Source organism: Notothenia coriiceps, unplaced genomic scaffold (assembly GCF_000735185.1).
Source record: "Notothenia coriiceps isolate Sejong01 unplaced genomic scaffold, NC01 NC01_scaffold00001466, whole genome shotgun sequence".
Lineage (NCBI taxonomy): Eukaryota > Metazoa > Chordata > Actinopteri > Perciformes > Nototheniidae > Notothenia > Notothenia coriiceps.
Window position 1 is genome coordinate 170,829 of NW_011334167.1, and position 10,224 is coordinate 181,052.

Consider the following 10,224-nt stretch of genomic DNA (forward strand, 5'->3'; position numbering starts at 1 on the left):
GCGATGTTAACAACCTCATGATAACCTCATATGTTTTAACTTACGATCATACCTGTGTTTAGTCTAGAAAAAGGTAAATGTGTGCATTTTATTATAAAGTTGTGTATATTTACAGACTGTTGCAAAAACTAAGAAGCTTATAAACATCAGGTTTAAAACTAAAAGAGCTTTACGAAAAAGTAACGCAATTAAAGATGTTTGGAGTTTTATTTGAGTTATTAATTTACATTTTTTGTCAAAGAGATGCTGATTTGAAACCGTCGTTAGATACAGTTATGGCATTTCCTGTTTCTGCCGGAGAGAGGGGAGGCCGTCCCAAAGCTTGCTGCTGTATTTACTCCCTCCATCTGACAGGAGGGAGCCTCGTTGAGCTGCGAGTGTGGCTACAGACAGAGTTCACTCGGAGGGCAGTCACGGAGGGGTAGGGTCGAGGGAGTGGTTTGGGATTGGGCCTTAGTTTCCCTGGTGTGTCTGATTGCGTTCACCGGTTGCCCTTGTGTTTCTGCCCCCCCTGCCCAGCTGTGTCTTGTCCGGTGATTACCCTTCTGTGTATTTAGTCTCGTCTTCCCCTGTGCTCCATGTCTGTTCGTCGTCGTTTCATGTCCATGCTACCTGTCGTCTCTTCGTGTCCATGTTCCCTACCGCGCCTATGCTCGTCTATGCTTGTCCATGTCTCCTGCCTGTTCCCGTCTGTACGTTTTTTCCTGTCTGTCGTGCTCCCCGGTTTAGTTTTTGTTAATTAGTTTCTTGTTTTTCATGTCTTCAGCTTTTTTTTTAATAAAGCTCGCTTTTTGTTACCAAACCTTTTTGTATTTTTAACTGCACTTGGATCCTATTTCCCCCAACCTGACACTGTGTTACTTACGATACAGTCTAGAATCCAATAATTGGTTGGTAATTTGATTGAGTCTTGCCTCATTTTAATTATCCTAATGAGAGAAGGGTCGTAATAAGTGTCAGAGGCATAGCTGGAGGTAGAATTCTCCAATTATCCGGCTATGTAAACACTGCCATCTATGTTATAGTGGTTTTAATGATGCCAGGGGCCACTAGCTGAATACTAAGAAACATGTTGTATGAAGACATAAATACAAGACAAAACATTAACACCACGGTGAACAATTACTGAAATGAGAAAACGCATAGCAGACGGCGTGTTCAAACAGAAGGAATCTGCTGAGAAAAAGGGAGAGAAAGTGGTGGGAAATGAAAACAGGGGCTTCTGAGAGTTGCATAACATCTGCCAGACAGTAAATGTTCTTTATGAGGCTAATAAACAATAACGTTCCAGCAGTCAAATGTGAATGATCGAAATGAATAAAAATGTGATGTTTTCATTCATTATGCATCATGTCATTGCAATGGCCTTCTAGTGAATCTCAGGCTCAAGACAAAGAAACAGAGCTCTGCATATGCAACACGCACCTGTAGCTGAGACATACTTAAAACCACTGTGACATTCAGAGGCAATGTGTGAGGCAAAGAGGACGTTGAAGTGAAACAACCTGGTCTTACAGTTCAATGAATACTTGTACTGGCTCACCACACAAAGAATAAGGAATAAGGTAATTAGAACCAAATAAATTAGCAGACCATTTTGATACTAGCAGTAACATGGGGGCCTGTGGCACATCTTCGCACCTGCGCCACACCTGATGTCTGTGTTAATGGGGAGGGATGGAAAAACCTGCGACGCAGTCACGCTGAAAGAAACTCCCGCATATCCTCTGCTCTCTGATTTCCTCCCGGCCCTGTTTGCCAAGTCTCTGCACCTTGGAGTCCAAACTGAGGATAAGAGGAGAGACCTCATCCTTCATCCTCGTTGACACCTCATTATGAAAATGCTGATCTCCGAGGCCAGACCACATGCTCGGTGACACGGTCCTGCTCACTGCTGGTCTTTGATTTCTAAGAGAGTCTATTGGCCTCAGAAATGTCGGCGAATGTGTGTGAAAAAACGGAGGGGAATAATAAAAGGTGAACATGCTTCCGGACTATAAATCACACTGATTTGACATGCGCTCTGGCTGTAGCCTAGAATATCACACATGCCTCAGAGCTTCCGAAGCATTTCTCAGATCGAGTCCAATGCGGCCCCTTGGGTTTGGGTTCTTCCTCGTTCCCAGAGATGAACGCGCCCTTCAGTGCGACATCAAAGCAGCAGGATTAGGTGCTGATTAAAAGAAGCTCCACGCAGAGACTCCAATGATAAAGACGCAATGAAAACACTCTCCAATCAATAGAAAGATTATCAGAGGTGGAAAGTAACTAAGAACATGTACCAAGTACTTCTAACTTCTAACATAATGAATCTCTAACAGAACTTTGCTTGTCTACATCAATACAATGCTACTTGATGCAATAATATTGTCATATATTTAATCAAATAAAATGATTTTGGAAAGGCCTGTGTTCAGACTTTGTCCTGTGTGCATTTAAAACCTATGTAACCTATATTTTGGATTGGATGGATCTGAGCCTCTTTGGCGTGAGATTTTCTCCAAGCAGTGTGGGAGTGGATGTCTCACTTCAAGAGCTTGACAGCTGGCAGCCATGCTATTAGCTTCATCACACCTGAGTGTACCGCAGGGATGTTCCTAACGTCATCCAAGCTCCTATTGATGTTTTCAAATTAAGCTTTCATCGTTTTTGATGACGGTACAACCCCAGAAGATAGTTTGTGATGTGTGTATAATGTACAGAGTGAGTGACATATTTTACGAGATGACTATGTGAAGAGCAAACACAGACTGTCGTTATGATGAGGAAGCTGCAGAAGACAAGAACAATTTAGTAGGGAGGGATTCTTGCCTAAATATGAGAATATAGACGCCTTTTGGAAACAGAGAAATAACCCCTTTTCTTGGGGAAAAGGAACAATTCAACAAGCGGGATTCAAACATACCACATTATGTTGTTATTTACATTATTATTATTATAGTATTGTATACAGAAAATATTTTAAGAAAGCCTATTGCATCGGTTTCAATGTGTTTTATTGCTTGGGAATTACAAATTTAAGTGGAAGACGTTGTTGTTTGTTTTCTTAAAAGTTTCACTTTCACCTCAAAGGTTCCCGAGTCAAAATGGAACATAAAGACAAATATAACGGGCACGGATTGTGTTTTGTTCTTCCATAGTGACTGTAACTACTGTTGTTTAACATTGGGTCACAAGTCAACACTAAGATTAATAACTGGATTTTATTTATAGGAATCTCATTTTTTACAGCAGATGCCAAGAGGCCCAATCAGTGTTTTGCATGAAAGCCTTTCAAAACTAAAGATCAAGTTTGGCATTGGGCTAAAACAGTCACGAAATGTGTTTATACCTGTTTTTGATAGAACTGCTGATAAATCTCGTCTACAACTTTTTAGTAAAATGTCCCAAAGAGACAGAATTACACTTATTTTGACACTTTCCTTAGAGTGGGTGGCACATTAAATATGAAACGTTATTTTGCTCCCCTGAAAGAAACATCATTCTGTGACTGATCCAGCAGGGTGCCGTGGACCTGAGTGGCCCTTTGGGAGGCTGTCAATCATCCTGACAGGCGCAGTGCCCGAGGGACCGAAAGTGTGGAGTCACATGAGCAAAAGGTCGAGTGCTGCACCTGAAACCTCCCTCTAAAGAAGACGCTGAAGGAATACAAACGAGAGATATAAAACCCAAATGTACAGAATCGGTCAATGTCAACGCACACAATTGTTTGTTTTCTGAAATCAGTCAGAATTGAAATCCACTGAAATAAACAAAGCCTAGTTTCAAAAACAGATATTAACAGACAGGTCAACACAACAAGCAAAGAGTTTATGAAATGTGGATCTTTGACAAGTCAGGGGTCAACCATCTGCCAGCAAATGATGGCCTATGTCTATCGAGACGTGCCAGAGCCAATTTGAGAAATGTTCCATGGAAAAATATTTATTAAAATAGTTATTTTAACATGCAGATTTGAAAGTCAATAATAAAAGGTGATTTCCTAAAGCTAGTTTCACATTATTATCCGATCCTGAGAAGAGATCTGAAAAACATTTTGGGAAATGCTTTCTTGACCACAGTTAGAGGAGATGGGTGTTTCTTTCTGCCCTCGGCTACAGCAGCGTTAGCATTCAACGAGTGACAAGTCGCTCGTATTTCACTGTGCAAATATCTTTGTTTGTGCCCTTTAACTTCATGGAGTATCATGCTTGAGGTTAACTTTGTTATTCAACAAGTCATAGCCAATATAATTCCTTAAGTCAATAAGCCTGGTTTGCTTCAAATATTTGTTCATCACTTTGTTTTGCAAATATTCTTAAAGTTGGTTAGCAATGCACGGCAGGTCAAAGTATGTCATTCTTTCTTCGACAGCTTACGCAAATTCAGTCCATTCGTGAACAGAAATGCATTGTTGGAGTAATGGAGGAGTTCTAGTTACCGCTTACTCCCTGAAACCACTTCATGTCATTTTGGAGAATGCACCTGCTCTTTTATATTTGACGATGTAGGAGAAAAAAAAACTGTGGCACGTCTTTGAACTCGATGAGCAAAATATGTCTGGCCTTCATTTCTTTAAAACGTTTGGGCTAGAAGGTCAAAGCTAAAATGAGCTTATGCCTCACAATTAGCTTTTGAGTGGATGAGTGGAGTGGATTATTACGGCTTCTCGGTAACAGGCGGTACTTAAGAGGGGTATCAGTCAGGCGATAACGTGAAACTTCGTACGGGTCTTTCATGCATGCAAAGGATGTCTGAAAACTGATCATTACAGAAAGACTCAACGTAAGAGGGAATCGGGTTATCAGAGTTAGAATATGCCAAAGAACGAATATGATGAAGAAAAGAGAAAATAAGGGGATTGAAATTGTATAATGGACAAAAATAACGCAGTCACTGAAAAAACTATGAGCAATATTAAGATGCCTGTGTATGACACAACAATGAATAAGAAAATGTGTTTTGTAATGTGCATTTTCAGCATGCACTTACACCCGTCTAGAGACTATGTGCATGTCTGATCTGCTTTCTGTACTGTATGTGCATGACTGGAAGTTCACACGGTCAAACCTCCAGATGGTCGCACCATATGTACAGGAACTACTGAAACATGTGAGAGCTTTTCAGTCAAGCTCAGAACTCACACTACATCCCAATTTCAGCGCTGTGGAAGTAAAATGCCCCAAAATGAGTTGCTCCTTTTCAAGTTCAAAGAAATATGATAATTTCCTGACATTTCAAAGGGAAGATAATGGCATTGTTTGCAATGTTTATACAGTTTCCTTGGGACAACAGATGACGCATGGGCACTTTCACAGCCTAACAAATCCACAAACAGTATCTTGAATTAAGTCGCCTCAAAGTGATTTAGCTCCGCGTTTTGAAGCTCTCCGTTACCTATTATTCTCCTGTGTCTTTCACTGATGGAACACACACAACACAGTGACCAATTACAACCTCTGATTCTTGTTGTATCGGCCAGTATGCAAAATCTAATGCAAAAGTGTCACTGGCTTCCAAAGAGAGTGTTTTTAGCCTTAGTGTTGCTAAGCTAGCCATTTTTAAAGGCTGCTTATGGTGTGTCTGTAAAGGCCCAGATACACCGGCACGAAATCGGCAGCAAATGGGAGTCGGGCCGAACATGAGCGTGGGCACGCCCTATTCAGAGTGGTGTGCACCGTCGGGTCTTTTCTGCCGACCTGACGCCTTTTCTTGTTGAATCGGCGTCGGGAACACCACCGGAAGTCGGACAAAGGGATAACACTGATTGGCTGTTCAGCTAGCGAATCAGTGCATGAGAAGCGTTAACGGAAGTGAGGGAGGTAAACAAATTATTTAAAATTGAAGATGGAACACACACGGATGGCTATTTCACCTCATCGGTTTATAGAGCTCCTGTTCGTTCATGTTTTCAATGGACGAGAGTGAAAATGGAAAGAAAAACGCTATTTGTTGTTTGTTTATATCACGGAGTCTGTTCTTCTTCTCTGTTTTCCGGTTGTTGCCTCTTTTGACGTGGAGCCCCTGCGTCTAGTTGACGAGAGAGCGAACTGTTTTTCGATCGCCACGTTCTTTTCATCCGCACAATGATACCAGCCAATGTTTGATCGTTTTCTGGGAGCTGCCAGCGCGTGGTGCTCACTGTGTCCAGCGAGACTTATCCGCCCCGCAGCGGGTGCGAGCACAAAGGCTTGGGGCTAGGTAAACGACGGGACCGAGCACTAAAGCATAACCGGCCCACAAGTTAGGACAACGTGTATAAAATAGCCGCGCAAAGCCAAATACGGGAAATTTGACAGTAAACTACCTTCATATCGCTGTAATAATTCCCGAGAGTTTCGCTCCTATGAGATAGATTTATAAACCGATTCGTAATACATAGTCATATCACCGAATGTTGTTCGAAGTAGAATTCGGTTAGAAAAACTCCCAGGAGAGTACAACTTGATATGCAAAAGCTGTATATGCTCTAAAAAACGATATGACCCAGAGAGAGCCACCCAGCATGTCACACATCCATACCTACCCTTCACGAAACATTATAATACACAACGACACACCACAAGTCCAACACACAACACACACACCGAACTAGGATCCAGTCAACACCTCTCCACCGTCAGTCCCCTACACAACCTCCCCCATCCTAGCCCCTCTCGCTACACAAAGATGCCATAAACGTTATATTCTAAGGATCAACATATTCAACCCCAACGCTGGTTAAAACGTCATGGTTACATCCCCAAAACACCACACACAACCACCGACCCAAGTCCCACCAAACCAACAGCCATCACACACACACCACACCAGAGCGTACATACAGTACACCAAACAAAGAACACACCACGGAAAGCTTAGTGACGCCAAACTCAATGCGCGCTAGACACATAAGCGTACACACACGTTCACCTAACCAAAGCGCCTAAACACAGCCACCCAGACACTACTCATACGGGCCTCATTAACTCAAACACCGACACGGAACAAGGCGCGGCGCTTGGCCATTGGATCCACCTCCGTCAAAAGATCAATCAGGCACCCATAGACCGACCCGTAGAACAAGCACAATGAGGGGGCATTGCTTCATAGGTGAAGAGCGCTAAGAGTCAAAACGTTTAGTCCTCCTCCGGTCAATACCGAAGTGGGAAGAGCTTACAGCGAGGTAAACACATCTACATAAAGCCTATAAACCAAAGCGCAGCACTTGCTCAACCCTCCTCGTTGCACACAACAACTCTTCTTTTTCTATTTGCGTAAATGACACGCGTGCAGAAACTTGAGCTACTCCGCGTCGTATTACTACAGTTAATCTAGAGGAACGCGTAATAGAACCCCTATCCTTTACGCCAAACCGACCCGACATCACCTTCGCCGTAAGTTCAGTTCGATCTTCACCCGAAAATACGGAGTGTTAACTCTGCAAACTCCACCTACTCTAAGTCTCACCTAAGCAATGTACCGAAGTAGCCTATTGTTTTCCGCCATGACAATTCTCCTCCAATAGTCCACAGCCCCCGCTCAATAGCCTTACTATTGCCCTCCAAACACGGACCCCTCTCCGCGAGCCTGAAGCACCTCTTATGCCTTTCGCCAAGAAACGAAACGAAAGTCTCATGCGGCTGTAACGTAATTTCCTACAGATTCTTTTGACTTAGTCGACTATATATGTCTTTCCTGAGTTGCATTCCTCACCTTAGACCCGAATGCTAAGTCTCAATCTTATACGGTCTTTCTTGCCTTATAACTGCGTATCATTGTTTGCATTGTTTTTCTTCTTTATTCCCTAACTTTAACATATAGTACCTGGTCATTTTATATGAGCGTCGTGTACTTCTTCTTGATATACTCGTATGAATCTACGGACACTATGATATTAATGTTGTAATAGAATTAGACCCTTCCCAAAACTTCTCCTCGGCCATCGGCCCACTTCTGTAACGTCAGGTAGGCGCCCCGTGTATGTGGCACACACCACCCCCTATGTCTTTCTATTCCCGTCGCCCCGGCTCTTGAACAGTGCTACTTTTTGGTATGTCTGGGGTGTACTCAGAGATCTGCCCAAACAATTCAGTCAGCCTTTTACGAGTGTGTAAAGTTTGGTTTTGGTGGTTGTAAAAGTATAAAGGTCGTATAATCACAAAAATCCAAGACGAATAATAAAGAAAGTTAAGGGTAGTAGTTTAACGGTTGACCCACCTCCGCTTCTCCGTAAATTTTTAGGGAAGTCAGTCTAAAACTAATGGTCTTTAACCGTACAGGAGCAGTTGTTGGTTTGCCCCCTTTCCTCCTTTCTCCTCGACAAAGTTTAAGCAGATTTGGTTGGATCTAGCGTTTACCGGTTCGGACTATGTCGTTTATAGGGTTCTGTGTAGACATTTTAATTTCTTATACACGTCTGCGTGTGTTGTGTGTCTTGGTGGTGTGTGTGTGCGCTTTGTTGGTGCTTGCGTCCTTGTGTGTTGGTGGTTGGTGGTGTTCTGGGTCGTGTTGTGGGGGAAACTTTCTAGCCCCTAAAAGGATGTGCCTCTGTGATGTTGTTCACCTAAATTAGATATTTCTTTACAACATATACATATTTACACCGTAAAAGCGTAGTCCGTCCGTAGAATGTATAACGGTACGTCAAAGGCAAAGAGCGTACCTGAACGTCAAACATAGAATTACAACGACCGCAGGAACGAAATAAGTCAGTATAGACAAAGTTAATGAGCGACAACACTACAAAGCACACAGAAGGAACGAGCATAGCAGTAAGCAGGCTCAGAGACAAAGCCCTCACGAGATTGAGTGACAACAACAATATCAAGTAACAAGAAGTTTAGAGACAAAGCATATCTGAGCCATTTAGGTCTAAAGGTGTCAAAGGGAACATCAATTCAGCGAAACACTTTAGTTATACAGCTACACTATCACGATTACAGAGTACACAGTACAACATTCGAAGTTCCTAGAGATACTAAGTGTTGAGTATCTATGATAGAGGGTTCTCCAAAGTAAACAGAACAGGCTCACAACCAATCAGAATATCTACAGGAGGTTCATACTATACACAAACGACTTCCACAGGATCAGGAGACGAAAACGAGCAAGTATATTCTTATACAATATAATAGGACTGAAAGTACATCCTTCTATATACCATATAAATCAAACGTTACAAAAATTAGACAAAGGACCCTGTATTCTACTGTCGTACCCGATTGAAACGGTCGATATTGTTTTAGTCGATGTCATAAACTTTAATTCAGCCGAGTATTCACTACAATCGCGAACAGAACAGCAAAGCGTTTCCGCAGAAGGCAATAGGAATAATAAGAGGACACAGAAAGTGACTACCTGTGTGTGTGTTGTGTTCACTGGTGAAATGTGACGCCACTAAGACAACATAGCCGGTCATACGTTTTAGCTTACCGTTTTCACAGTGACCGAATGGGTTTCTCTCACAAAAATCGTTATCACAACGATTCGATCGGTAAAAAATTTCCGACGAATACCACAACAGACATTTCCGGGTCTAGTGGCCGTGCTTTAGCCGTCGTTTACCCTCAGCCCGGCTTTGAACTCGCCACCCGTTGCGGGATAAGTCTCACCACACCGTGGCGCCCAGAAAAGACGGTCTGGACTGCGGAAAAGAACCGGCTAAGTTGTACAACTTAGCCGCAGCCCTTGTCGGGGGCCTTCAGCCTGTTGGCCCTATTGTGGAGCTAACCGAACAAGTCGATCGCTTAGTCGACCGTACTTCTTTTCGCAAATTGCCTTCACTCCCTCTCATTTGTTTAATAAATTTTAACTCCACCCCCTAACCTTGTGTGTTCCTGCCCGATAAAGTGAGTAGCCAATATCTCGAGGACAAGCAAGTACAAAAGTTCACCTGCACTCACTTTTACCTTTCTTTTGCGATAAAACGAACAACAAATATAGTGCCTCAAGACAAGAAGAAGAGACAAAAGGCCAACAACGGTAGAAAACTTACTTACTTATTTGTGATGGCGGCGGACGCCATTCACTCCAAATAACGGGAGTGCGTACGCGCAGTATGCACGAGCCTGAGCCTAAACGCCACACAAGGTCACGCGCTTTCATACGTAGAGAGTTGTTGTGGTTGCCTCCTACCTCCTTTCCTCTCGCTCTATGAAGCGCGTGACCTGTGTGGCTTAGGCTAGGCTCGTGACATACTTAGGGAGCGCGTAGCGCACTCACCGTTATTGAGGGAGGATAATGGTCGTCCGCCGCCACTCACAA